The 15,103-nt window shown below is 37.5% G+C and overlaps 1 long non-coding RNA gene across 1 annotated transcript in view; it reads left to right on the top strand.

The window, feature by feature from the left end:
• The window catches only part of LOC309638003, a 789,902-nt gene that overhangs the window by 540,030 nt on the left and 234,769 nt on the right, over nt 1–15,103 (top strand). The gene's annotated exons all lie outside the window — the stretch shown is intronic.

Here is a 15,103-nt window from a genome sequence, read left to right as displayed (position 1 = left end):
CTTTTTATATATTTGTCTACCATGTTTGCTAGGAAATATTTTACCCAGCTTGTTGTTTGTTTTGTATTGTGTTTCTGGTGTTGGACAAAATTCACCAAGTATATTAATATTTACCTTTTTGTATAGAAATTTCCAAATTAACTTGTATTTTCTTTATTTCTAAAGGTTTGATGCTTTACTTCAAGTTCTTAATTTATCTTGATATCTTATGCTTGGTTTTTTTTAATAGAACTACTATGTGCCAGGCACTATTATAAGATCTTTTTAAACATGGATTCAATTAATGGTATATGAGAGAGAGGAGGCACTTAATTGTTTCTCCCCAAAGAGCTAATTTTCCTATGGTGTTTACCACAAACACCATTCCTTCTCCATAGGTTTGGGATATATTTCTGACTATTTTGTTTCAGATCTATTTTTCAATTTTTTCAGTAAAATCACACTATTTTACTTAATGCTACTTTATAACATAGTTTATAGATGATAGAGCAATTTCTGCCCATCACTTTACTTTAAAAAAAAATTCTTAGCCAATTTACGCACTTATTCTCTAGCTGATCTTTTGACATTTTAAATGTCAAAATAAATTCCATTGCAAGTGTGACCAGAACTTTGTTAAACCAACAAATTAATTAAGAAGTATTTACTCTTTACAGTGCTATTTTGTGTCGATAAAGTTATATCTTTCTAATTATTTAAATCTTATTTTAAAACTCTAAGCTGCTAAAATTTTGAATTGCTAATGAACTCACATTAACTCTAAGAATATTTCAGTTGGTGCTCATAAGATTTCTACCATTATATTTATGCCATCTACGAATAATGGTGATTTTACCTCCTCTCCTTCAGGAATTATACTTCATTTCTGTTTCATGATTTAATGCATTAACCAGTATTTTCTGAACCATATTAAATAGAGGGATACTGGCTACATATTTTGGAAGAATATAGAAAAGCCAAGTGTTAAAATTTGTTATTTACCCAAACCATGGCAAAATCATATATAATCAACATAGAACAAATTGCAGGAGTACAAAGTTAATCTAAAATTTTATTTTAAGTTATCATTATAATTTTATCACTAAAATTTTTAGTAGTTAATTTTTTTAAATTTGGTATTACAGTTTAGAACTGGTAATTCCTCAGCTCTGTTGGACACTAAATTCCTCCTGTACTTACCACACTGCACATTGATGATATTAAATAAGTGCTCAGTTTCAGCAAGACTGGTAGAGGAGAGAAATTTTCTGGATAGTTATACAAGAATAGGCACTGCTGGTGGACATGTTGCCACCAAGCTTTCCTTCGTCTCTGACAGTTACAGAGTAGGCAGTTTCCTTCCCTTTAACTCCTGGCCTTGGAGATTTGGTTGATGGTGATGATGTAGTTTCACTAAAACAATTGCACCAACTTAAGTTTTGTGCACTGCTGGAGTGATAGCTTTTGAAATACTTCCAGAATCACACCTGAGATTTTTAAATTCACTTATGCTACATTTCTAATATACTTTGCATTCAAATAAATCATTTGATAAATATCTGTCTTCAAGCTTTGAATCTAAAAATGCCGAAATGGAATGTAATCAACTTATGGGATAACAGAATAATCTCTGATTTTCCCTCTGCATCTCAGCTTCTATTGCCTATAAAGAAATTGCAGCAATCTTTTCTGGAGTGGAGTAACAGGAGTATTTTTATAACAGGAATCACGTAATAAGTATTTGCACTCTTAAGACTCATCAGTTTGATTATTTCTTGAGAATGTTCCAAAGAACAAACTACTTTCTCTGAATAAAAAAAAAAAAGTTAGCAGCTAGTACCCCCTGCTAGGCTGGTATCATTAACTGTAACCTGCAGTACTGAGGCTTTATTTGGTTCAAGCAGCCTTTTTACACACAATAGCTACATTCTTATCTTTTTAAACACAGCAAGCCTGTTCCAAAATCTCTTAAACATCATGAAGTTTGTCTTTGATTAAAGAACAAGAAGTCTTGTGGTCTTTCTTCCTGGGTAGGTAATTCTGTTAAGATACACTGTGCTAGAATTAGTTTCCAAACACAACTGAAGGGTATGAATAAAAAGAGTGTATGCCCATCATTCCTAAGTCAATTGTAGCCTTCATCGTGTTTGTCCATCATTGGTAATAATTATATTTACTGATTTTTCCATTCTATAAACATTTCTTCATCAGATTCATTAACTGCCTCCTCAAATCTCTCATTCAACACATAAAAGAGAAACTTAGCTAATTCAGCATGAACCAGACACACTGTCAAATTTAAAAGGACTTCTGGTGGCTTCTGCATGTCCCAATGACTGAGAAACAAGATACAGAAGTAGCACATTTAATAATGTCAATAAACTTTTGTGCACAGTAAAATGGAATTCAGGAAAATATTTCTTAGTAATATACATACCAAAAATGGACCTTGTACCTAGGATTCGTAGATTGTGGAAATCTGAATAATCCTTCTTTTTCAAATCCTGAAAATGATAGCAGTCTAGCAATCATTTCAACAAGACTTATAGTAAAACTTTTACCTTTGGAGACTCAGAGACATGAAGGATTATCTTCTTAGAGCATTCTTGTGAAATCTATTTTTTGAAAGTAGATTAAACCACCATCAGTACATTAAACCAAACCACCATCAACTGTGGTTTGGTTCCTCATTTTTCTCTTACATTCTTTTCTCATACTCTTCATTATATCATTCTAAATCATCAATATTATTGTTGTCCATGATTTTTGAGATTTACCTCCTCGTGAAAATTTAAGGCGGTAGTGCTGACATTCTGCTGTTAACTCGTCTTCACAAGAGATGAAGAATTCCTAAGCAGCACATTTCCTGAAATACCCACAACTTACACAAAGTTAAACAACTGAAAATTCAGTACAGTTCTTAATGATTATTTTATTCCATGATGTGAGTACTAGTATGCAAACAATCCAATGAGGTTTACTAGCACTATGTAATCTAATGCCATTATTCTCCTTATATTGTTATTTATTGTTTTTTATAGACCTTAGCTGGTTCAAAATGGATACCGTAATGTCATAGACTTGGGTAAACTATAGCCAGGATCACTTGGTGAAGGATGGAGCTCACAGGAAGAAAATCAGCAGTTTCTTATCCATCCATTTGGCCTCTTGGAGAGGGAGATGATTTCCCTGGTCACAGCTGCATGCACCCTGGAACTGTATCCCAGCAGAGGGACCCCATGCTTTGTTACTCTCTCTTTATTAGGTTGATGTTTCCTTGAGGAATGGAGTGAGTTGTGGGGAAGAATATTTTGAGTTCAGATGACAAGCAGTCTCGTTTTGTGCCAAATTTTTAGGGGAGGGTAGGGAAACACTGGTTCCTAAGCACCCGGGTAAGAGAAGCTGAGTTTAGGTATAGACTCCTCCTTACCACACAGCTGCTAACAATTTCTGGTTCACTCGTGAATTCCTGTTTATCTCCACAGATATAATATTCTCCCTAAAGTTATTTAACAAACATATTTCTCCTCAATACTTGTATTAGACTAAACCATAAAAAAAGGCTGACATTTGACCATTTTGACCTACAAGTGAAAAATCTCATAATCGCAATATTAACTGTCAATCATTGATTAAATGTGATGGTCATCTACATAAACATATAATTTTTGATCAGGCAGAATCTCAGGATGCCAGTAATCCAGCTGAAGCAGGTATTTATCTATTCAGTCTTCCAAAACTAAAATCAAACCAAAAACATACCAGCAGATTTTGGTCAATTTTAAGTCAAAATTGATGTTCAGGGCATTTCTGCCCTGTACAGAAATGATGATATTACGCCTCCTAGTCCTAATCCTGGTTTTACTGAGAGAACCTCTGCTGCTTAACCATCAGATATTCATTAGCAATTTGAATAAATGCCCTTAGTGCTTTAGTTTTATGAGAATTTTTATCCAGAATGATGTTGAAATGGTTTTCTGAGCTTTACTATTTTTTTCCTCATTAGATCCATTTATATAATATGCTAACCTATTTTGCTTATTAAGTCATTCTTGAATTCCCAGAAAAATTTTGACTTGGGTGCAGTGGATGAATTCCTAAGGTGCTGTTGTATTTGGATTGTAATTATTTTAAGGATTTCTGCAGCTATATTCAAAGATGAGGTTGCTAATTAATTCAGTAGTTTTGAGTTATTCATTCAGCTTTTTGGAGCAGTCATTTCATCTTACTAAGAAGAATGTGATAGTTTTTAAAAATCTTGTTCTATTTTATGGAACAATTTCTCTAACAGAAATGATGTGCTCCTTGAGAATATTAAAGCTGTAAAGCTGTCCAGCTTAGCAGCCTTTTTTAAACATAATTATTTGTGAACTTTTCCCATTTTTTTCCATAGTTTTAGAGTTTTCAGACATCTTAATTATTAAGACAGTTTTGGTCACCATGTTTATCCAGGAAATTTGCTAAGATGTTCTAAATCATAAACACAATTTTTTATATTGTTGATATCTATTATCCTTTCTCATACCAAATTCTTCATTTGTGTGTATGCTTTTCCTCTTGGTTATGTTTTCCACAGATGTATGCCTTTTATGTGGTGTGTGTTTCTTTTCAAAGAAATATTGTCTTTCTGCTTTCTGATTTTTTTTTTTATCTTGGCTGAGTCCTTCTGTTAATTTACTTTGGCAAATTTTATTATTCTCTTTTCTAGATTCTTAGATTAAGTTCCTCTTTTTTTGAAAAATATTTATTATTTAATAATAAAAGCCCTTCATGGCCATCTTTGGCCTGAGGGGAAGACCGGCAGCCTCATGGAGTCTACAATCTAGTTTGGTTTGTAGACATAACAACAGGCTATTCTAATGAGAGAAAAGTGCTCTGATAGGAGAAGTTCTGGGTTCTAATAGAACACTCAGAATAGGAACTCTACCAGATCTGCTAGAGGTGGGAGTCAAGAAAAGTTCACAAGTAGAAGTGATGCCTAAGCTCAAAGTAGGAACTGACCAGACAAAGGAAGATAGGAGGAAAGGAGAGTGTACCAGGCAGAGGGAAACAGCTTGTGCTAGGACCTCAGGATGAGAAAGATCCTGATCCAGTATTTGCCAATTGCAAATGTTCATGTGGCTGGATATAAAAAGCAACAAGGGTGACATCAGCTCGGAGAGATCATGAAGAATCAGACTATAAAGGGTGATATTCAGGAGTCTGGACAATGGAATGCCAATGGTGTTTTATGTATAAGAATGACATAACATTTTTTGAAATGATTTTTTACTTCAAAAACTTTTGAATGATTACTTTGATATCCCTGTGGAGAAAGATGACTTTGGAAGATTACTTTGATCTCCCTGTGAAGAATAGATTTGATGGAAACAAGACAAGAGGCAAATGAACCAGTTTGGAGGTTGTGGTAGAAAGCCAGATAAGAAATGGTGGTGCCCTAAGTGAGCAAAGCAGTGGTAAACATGGAAGGAAGGAGATGGATTGAGATGTATTTAAAAGGTGGAAAAACAGAACTTGGAGAGTGATGAATTGGGAGTGTGGGATGAGGGGAGGGGAGAGTGAAGAATGATGCCCAGCTTTTAGCCTTGACTTTGGGGCTGTAGGACCCTCCTCTGAGTTAAGGATGCAAGAGCAGAAACCGAGTCAGATGAAGAAGATTAACTTGGGATATGCTGATTTTTATTATTATTATTGATATAAATTGTTCTTGTGTCCTATTTAGTGCTGTTTACTTTGACTTCTATTTTATCTACAAAACGATTTTTCTATCCTTTGTTTTGTGTGTGCACATGTATGTAAATACCTGAAAATTATCAAACTTTTTTTCTTGTTTCTCATAAAAATAAGGAATTTATCCCTTTTTTGCTCACTTCTTCTCTCCTTTTCTATCTATATTCCAATTTGGGTTAATAAAATCTGAGGTATTGTGCCTCAATTGTTGCTATTGTGTTATTTTATATTATGCCTTTCATTTATTTTATCTTGTTCATTTTCTCATTCTTCTGCTAGAATATAAGTTCCAAGATGGCAGAGCTCCCCTTTTATTTGGTTTTTGTCTGTTTAATTTACTGCTATAATCTGTGTAGAACAAAATTTAGTTAATTGGAGGGATCTGCCAAATATTTTTTTGAGAAAATGGTGATTTTTCCATTACGTATCTTCTCTTTCTCTTTTTTGACAGTTGCATTCAGTTTTTAAATCACTAATTTCATTGTTCATTGGCAATCTGTTTCTTACACAATTTAAGATTTAATTTTATTCAATTCTTGGTTGCTATAGTATGCGTTCAAGCATTTTTTTCTTCTGAAAGAGAGTGAGGACATACTTTCTATATTCTCTCACCAGAGAGACTACATATAGAGTGTGGTTTGGTCACAATTCTATAAGTTGCTCCATTGTCTTTGGCATTTACAGTTTTGAAGAAATGTTCTGAGGTTATCTGGATTTCATTTCTTTTTTGTACATTTATTTTATTGAAGTATAGTTGATTTACAATGTCATGTTAGTTTCAGGTGTACAGCAAAATGATTCAGTTTTACACACACACACACACATATATATATATTCTTTTCCATTATGATTTACTACAGGATATTGAATATAGTTCCCTGTGCTATACAGTAGGACCTTGTTGTTTATCCATTCCAGATATAATAGTCTGCTGGATTTCATTTCTTTATACGTGACCCTTTTGTTTTTCTTCTGGGATGCAAGTTGGATATTTTTCTTTATCTTTTAACTTTAGAATTACTGGCTCCTTGAGAACAAGTTCATTCATGTTTGTGTATCTGGCAGAGCATATGGCTTATGGTAGGTGTGGAGTGAATATTGGATAAACACACACGAATAAAGACATAAATTATGTTTAGGTAAACTTAAAACCGTGCCACCATTTCTCTTCCTGACTATCAATCTCAAGTTCAACTGACATTGATACAACTTAAGAGAAGTCAGGCATGCCACCTTATGTTCCTGCAGAATTACCAAAACCTGAAAGTTCTGGAAACCCATTAGGACCATGCAGAAGGCTTCACCACTATTGGAATCCAAATCAAATTAGCCCCTCTTTCAATACCTTTATTATCTAATAAACTTCAGAGACCTACTCAAAATGCTTAATTTTTTACCTTAGAGAGTTGATATGATAAGGGACAGAAATGGAACCTAATTTTTTATTGCTTTTATGATTTGTATGAAACAAAAGCATTGTCAATGACACAAATTATGCGTGAAATTTAAATATCTTTCTCTTGTTTTCCTTTTTTCGTCTTCCCTTGGCTGCCATGAAGTTGGTTTCTGTAGTAGGTATAGAATCCCATCAGAATCAGCAGCAATCATTATTTATATTTACACAATATACCAAGAACTTTTTGTTACCCCCAGATTGTAGGAGCAAATGAGTTGGAGAACAATGCAAACTGAATCCAAGTCAAACAATACCTAACGGGTATATCAATCTGGCCTAATACAAATGCAGAAAGCTAAAAGGATATTTTAGTTGCATACTTATACGTACACAATTAAAGATGTGTAAATTTAAAATGCATTTCTGTCAGTCACCTAATAGTGCATTCATTTTAGACAATATAGAAATCTCACCTAGGAAATCAAAAGACAGAAATTGCAAGTATGCCTTTTTGAGTAACACCTCAAGTTTGGAGTGATATGCATCAAAGGCATGTGATCCACATTAATTAGTGTGATATGTGGTTTTACTTGCTTTATCGACTTTTCAGCAAGACCTATGTCATTTATGGCTTTCGTCGTGTAAGACTTTGCAATGTTCCTACTAAAGAGATATTCACCACCGGTCTATGCATTTTATCAAATGGTGAAATAACTAGTCAGCTGACTAGGTTTTGTTGAGTATGGCTGAATACATCTTTTGTTTTCATTTTAATATCTTTTGAGTTACATGTGAGTATTGTGATATGTATCCATGTAATATTTAACTTCAGAGACGTAGAAGCTAAGATGGAGCTTCCCTAATTATGTTATTTTAAAGGCTGATTTGTGCCTTTCATCAATCCAGTATCCCTTTATTTTATACTTGCAGTAATTTTAGAGACATTTGCCCTAGTCAGATTCATGCTAACCTTTCGGTCTCAGGAAGAATGGCTTGATTTGTGTTACAACAGTTAGGCAGAAATGACTTGCTGGATTTCATTATATGTTTGAATGGTATTATAGGCGATAATTGTATGGATAACCTGTTGGTATACACAAACGTGCTAGGAGCCATTGGAAATTTGTGCTTAGGGAGCCCTGGACTTACAGAAAAACAAGGGTAATGGGCCTCATTCTTTAATTCCATCTCCTAGAGAGAGAATCTTTTGAAAGAAACCTTTTAAAGGGGTACTATTTTTTTTAAGGAACACTTTTATGATGAGTCAAAAGGAGTACTTTTATGGTAAAATGAAATTTGGACATAGAGGAGATTAAATGCATTCCTTATAAACAGTTGAAAAGTTTGTTTAGATGTAAGCAAGAACAGGCATTCCCTAGGTTATGCAACAGGAAACTTCTTCAAAACTCAATCTTACCCAAAATTTCTCTCACAGAACATAACAACTTTTACCAATGCTGAAAGTTTCTACTCACTGATAATGGCAAGCCACCCAGAAATTTGGAATTATTTGAGCAAAGAGTTGAAGTGAGCTGAGCCTGAAGATACCTGCTCCAAGTCAATCATCTGCAAAACTTTCAGCTGTTTTCACCACTGGCAGGTGTCATAAAGACCTCTTGGTAGAGTATCAATTCCAGGGTCAAGTCTAACTTACAAAAGAAAACAAAAACAAAGAACGACAAGCAAAATACAAAAAAAGTGCACCACCTTTATCCAACTTAAGCCACTGACAACAAATGTGACACCATATTATTTCCAACATTCAACACTCTTACTTATAATCCGTGAAACTGATTTATCTTGTATACCTCTGAGGAATCTGGTTCAGTAGGAGTAGGTAGATAAAGCACATATTTTTTCTGTCAAAAATGCTCTTAAATTTCAATTTTACTTTATGAATTATAATCTTTTACCCAATACACAAACATACATATGTGTATGTGTATGTACATGTATACATATTCTGAAAGGGTACAAAAGATTGCTTCATGGAGGAGTTTTAGCCTTCCCTTGACCCCTGGGAATTTCCTTGCTTCACCCACAGGCAAGCCTGGTTCTGGTAGTCCCTGGTGTCTGGAGGGAAAGAGGTCCCAAGTAGGCCATAATCACCAATAGGTGTAATCAGCAATAGGAATTTGCTTGTTATAAATCACAGTGAAATAAGCAATAGCACACCCATATGCTTACCAAACCTTGCAAATAAAGACTCCAGCTTTACTAGCTCTTGCCAAATTTTTCAATGCTTTTCCTTCACTACAAGGGTACCCAGTCATGAAATCATGAAACAAACCTTCCTTACCATTTCCTAAACCAATTGTTCTCCCCAGGTGAAGGACTATTTGCAAAGGAGCTGTAGTGCTAGTCTCAGATTAGCCATGCTTTCTCACTGGCTCTCGCGCTATTAACTTTGCCTTGTCTCTAAATGCACAGAATTCTAGAGTCCCTAAATAGGGATGTGTCATTATATATCACTGGGAGACATTCATCACACATCTCTGAAGACCTACTTTCCGGAAATCAACCAATCAGTCAGTATGAATCAGATATTCACATCAAGCACTTGAAGCTCAAATCAGTTTACTATCCCTATAATGTAATTCTTCAAAGTGGAAGGTTTGAACCATTCTTAGAGAGGAATTATGATGTACTACAAAAGAGAACAATAACTCAAGCTCACGTGGTATTTTATTCGTGGAGAAAAACAATACACTTCAACAACATTCCTTCTAATACACAGTATACGTGATCTTCACTAGATCAGCGGCAGCAACAGAAACAGAAACTCAGAAATGCAGAATCTGGGGCTCCATCCAAAACCCACCAGATCAGAATCCGTCTCTTAACAAGCCCTTCGGGTAATATGTAGGAACATTAAAGTTTGAGAAAGACTGTGAGAGACTAACTTTGACTCATTTATGTCCAACCTTTTCAATATTTGTGCTAAATAATAAGACTGTAGCAACAATCTTTCAAAAAAAGTTGAAAGTGGAGATTTAAACCCGAGCTCCAAAAATTCAGACTTCACACTTATTCTATTACCATGTTATATAAAATACACCTTTTTCACTTTCCCAGATAATAATTTCCGTGTGCATGTACACTAGCAATACCACCTAGCTATGGCTTCAAGTAGTGATAGCAGTGGTGTGAACAAAGTTGATTTGTCACAATTAACTTTGGTTCAAGAAACCTGATGCAAGAGAAAGTCATTGACCTTACACATGTGCTCTTCAGAAAATTCCACAGGCTAACTGAAATAATCTTTCACTCTCCTGAAGTTTAATGAAATATACCAAAATTATCTCTGGCCAGGCAGGTAAAAGAGCTGCCCTCTACAATTTACTGTCATTCAGTGGATTGTAATTGTTCTCCTCTTTTCCATCATGCTTGGATCACAAAGATATTCAAACCTACATTCAATTCACTCCTGGACTGCAATGTGACTTTACATGTGGGATGAGACAGAGCTGTCGATTGCAGGGAAACTACTCACAAGTGAGCCAGAGAAACCAAAGGAGAGGAGGATTGTCTTCGTCAGCTCAGGCTGCCATAACAAAATGCCACAGACTGGGTGGCTTAAACAACAGAAATTTATTTCTCACAGTTCTGGAGGCTGGAATTCCCAGAAAAATGTGCTGGCCAGTTAGGTTCCTGGTGAGATTTCTCTTCCTGGCTTGCTGACAGCTTCTTGAGCAATCCTCACATGGCTTTCCCTCTGTGGCACAAAAGTGGGGGGATTAGGGGGGAAAAAGGGTTGGGGGGGCAGGAGAGAGAGAGAGAGAGAGAGAGACAGCTGGTGTTCCTCTTCTTATAAGGACACCAGTCCCATCGGATTAAGGCCCCATCCTTATGACCTCATTTAACCTTTATTACCTCCTTATAGAAACTGTTTCCAAATACAGTCACACTGGGAATTAGGGCTTCAACATATTGATTTGGGGTTGGGTGGCAGGGAAATACTGCTCAGTCTATTTCACCCTCTGGCCTCCCAATATTCATGTCCTTCTCACACACAAAATACATTCACCCCATTCCAACAGCCCCAAAAGTCTTAAGTCATGCCAGCATCAACATTAAAGTCTAAAGTCCAAAGTCTCGTCTAAATATCATCTAAATTAGATATGAGTGAAGCTCGAGATATGATTCATCCTGAAGCCAAATTTCTCTCCAGTTATGAACCTGTGAAACCAGACAAATTACTTGCTTCCCAAATACAATGGTGAGACAGGCATAGGATAGACATTCCCATTTCAGAAGGGAAAAACCAGAAAGAAGAAAGGGGTGTTAGGTCACAAGCAAGTCCAAAACCTAGCAAGGCCAACTCCATTAGATATTAAAGCTCACGAATAATCTTCTCTGGCTCCGTGCTCATCCTCCCAGGCCTACTGGGGCATCAGTGTCATCCCCATGGCCTTTGGTGGTGACCCTGTCCCTGGGGCTCTGGCTTGTTAATATCAAGACATAGCCCCACCCTTTGAAAGCAAGAAGGAACCAGCTCTGCTCCCCAGGCCTCTGGTGCTAATCCTGATGTTCTCTGAATCACCTTTGCCTCCATTCTTCCCGTTTCTTGAAGGACAATTCATGTTTACAACTGACTAGATCTATTGTCCCGTCCTGTAGAATCCCAGAAGTCTGACAGCCTTCCTTCACTCTGTTCTGTTTCTCTGTTCCATTTAGTCCCAGCTGGCAGTGTTTCTGATGGTATAATCCCATTTCTATGCTGGGTTTCTGCTGAAATGGCTCATTAAATTTGTGATTTACACCCGTACTAATCTCCTTATCAAATGAATAAGAACACCTATAGTGTTCTCTTCAGAATGCCTTCCTCATTTTTTGCAAAATGGATAGGCTGAGAATTTTCCAAATCTTTAAGCTCTGGTGCCTTTTGCTTAACAATTCCTTCAACTCACCTCTGTCCTCTTTCATTTTACTATAAGCCGTAAGGAGCAAGTAAGCTACTTCTTCCACTTTGCTTAGACATCTCCTCAGCTAAATATCCAGTTTCATCACTCACAAATTCTACCTTACACAAAATACTGAAACAGAATTGAGCCAAGTTCTTTGCTATTTTATAACAAGGATTGCCTTTCCTCCAGTTTCTGATAATAAGTTCCTCATTTCTGTCTGAAACTTCATTAGAACGGCCTTTAATGTCCATATTTCTGCCAACATTATAGTCCTGATGAAATATGTATTCCTTAAGATGAAAGAGGCTTTCTCTATAGCTCTCCTCTTTTCTCTCTAAGGCCTCATTCAGAATTGCCTTTAATGTCCACATTTCTATCAACAGTCCTTTCAAGGCAATCTAAGCTTTTTCTAGCATGCACCCCAAAACTCTTCTAGCCTCTGCCTTTCACCCAGTGCCAAAGCCACGTCCACACTTTTAGGTATTTATTATAGTAGCACCTCACTTCTCCGTACCAAAATCTGTCTTAGGCTGCTGTAGAAAAATACCGTAGACTGGGTAGCTTAACAGAAATTCATTTTCTCATAGTTCAGAAGTCTAGCAGTCCCCGATTCAGGTGCTGACCCAGTCACTTCCTGGCTTGCAGGTGGTTGCCTTCTTGCTCTGTCCTGTCCTCACATGACCTTTCCTCTGTGGCCCCCAGGGGTGGGGGCTGGCATGGGGAGAGAAAGAGCTCTGGTGTCTCTTCCTCTTCTTATAAGGACAAGTTGTAGAGGAGAACTAGGGCCTTATGGCTTCATTTAACCTCAGTTACCTCTTTATAGGCCCTGTCTCCAAAGATAGCTCCATTGGGGTTTAGGGCTCCAACACAGAATTTAAGGGGAGCAGTATTCAATCCATAACAAGTGTGTAAGTAGGAATTCTTCATAAGAATACTTCTAAAATTCTTCTTTTTGCCATAATCCTGGTATTTACTATTGTCTCTTTTTTGATCTGGAACTCCCTTGAAATTTCCCAGACTAATAAAATTCCCACTGCCAGTGTCTGTGTCATTCTGTGTTATATGAAAATGTGTTATGAACGTGTAAGGCCAACCCTCCTGGGGACCATCCTTTGCCCTCCAGCAACACATTTACATACCAAATGTCCTTTACCGCAAGCTGCTGGGCAGTGGTTCAGATCCACGTGAGGAGATGGGATCACGGAAGACAAGCAGATGCCGTGGCCTGGAAAGAGATCCCTGCTACCCTAGCCAGGGCAGGACCTCGCCGGCTCCTGCACCACACATCACAGAAACAGGGGTCTAGAGCATTGCCCCCTACTAGGATAATCTACAAGAAGTATAATAAAAACATTGTACAGTGCTTACACACTTTACAAAACATTTCTGAAAATAGTCATTCATTTAACTAACGTTTATTGAGCACCTGCTATGCACTGTTCTTGGTACTGGAATGAAGCAAATAAACAATGTCAAATGGTGTTACATAATATTACACAATAATCATTGATTCTTACATAGATCTTGGAAAGCAGACAGAGTAAGGATTATCATGCCCAGTTTAAGGTGGAAAACTGAGACGAAGAGAAGTCAGTGGCTTTGTGTAAGCTAATAACTGACAAGGTAAAGTCCAGCCTGGGTCTTTGGGACCATGGTGCAGAGCCCTTTCCTTTATACTGTAAGATGCTTCTCGATCCTGCCCAGATTTTATATCACCTTTCATCCCAAAGGGCTCACACTTTTAAACTGAGAACAGTAAAGCTAGAAACAACAGAATCAAGAGATGGGGGAGGGGGAGGGAAACGTCAAGAGATAACATAAAAGGGGTGAGGGTGGAGGAGATAGGAAAACCAAGTAGTGGCAGAATAACCCCAATATTCCTCCTTGACATTTACACTAGCACCAAACATAAGGATTACACATGCTTGTATGTGCATGCCCAGGATCTCAAGGGAGAGGGAATTCTGAACTGACTGATATTCTTGGCACAGAAAAAGAATGTCCTTGCAACTCCTAGGCAAACTGCTATCTGAGAAAATAGTTTTCCACCCAGGCAAGCTGTTTTTCATCGGTAAGAAGTGATTGCATCCGAACAATGTGTATTCTTGTGATCTCTCTCTGACCCCTGAGACGAGGAGTGCAGAAGGACTCTTAGATGCTGCCCTGCCTGCCAGCCAGCTAGGGTCAGGCAGGCTCCATTCAAAGACACTTCGCCTGTGCCTTCCATTTATTTGTATTTATTTATTTATTTATCTGTTTATTTATTCATTTATTTACTTATTATTTTGGCGGGGTGGGTGGGGCAGGTGGCCTGTGGGATCTTATTTCCCCGACCAGGGATCGAACCGGGCCCTCGGCAGTGAAAGCGCGGAGTCCTAACCACTGGACCGCCGGGGAATTCCTATGTGCCTTCCATTTAGATCCAGTGCTAGGATTTAAAGAGTGGAGGGCACGATGGACATAAGAAGGAAAAGATACGGGTATTTCCAAGAGGAAAGGGCCGTATGACATGGAAGAGGAGGGAAAACAGTCGCTCTTCTCTACACACAACTGGAGGTCTATGTGTTTCTTTAAGGATTTCCCTCTACCTTTGGGAGGTAAAATATGGGTCACATAAATACAGCATTGTTATGGCAATTACTCACTGGTGACAGGTAGAAAAGATTCTGTTACCTGTAACAGGCTAGGAAATTACGAACCTGACCACTTTAAAGCTGTTCCTGCTTATAGGACCACGGGCTCACATTTCCTTTTCTTTCACTCATCACCGGTCCCCACCCACGTCCTCTTCCCATTCAACACATTCTGCCTAAATCTCCACATGTGTCCCCCATCACTCCTGAGGGCCAAGGGAGGCAGACGTCTTAGTCGAGTTTGCCCTCTGGTTCCAAAGGGGAAGGAAACATGCAACTGTACTTTCAGAATGAGCATCTCCAGGACATCAGGAATGGAAGGCTCCGTCAGCCGAGGGTGTTTCTCTAATCTGGAATTCCAAATTTAGCAAGTGATGTGACCCCAGCTGAGAGAATGTCTTCCTTTCTATGAACTTCTGCCTATCAGCAGAAATGGAAACTGGAAACATCTCATGGGA

This window comes from Balaenoptera physalus, assembly GCF_965194825.1.
Source record: "Balaenoptera physalus genome assembly, chromosome: 11".
Lineage (NCBI taxonomy): Eukaryota > Metazoa > Chordata > Mammalia > Artiodactyla > Balaenopteridae > Balaenoptera > Balaenoptera physalus.
The sequence above is the reverse complement of the archived record's forward strand: the minus strand, read 5'-3'. Positions and strand labels throughout refer to the sequence as shown.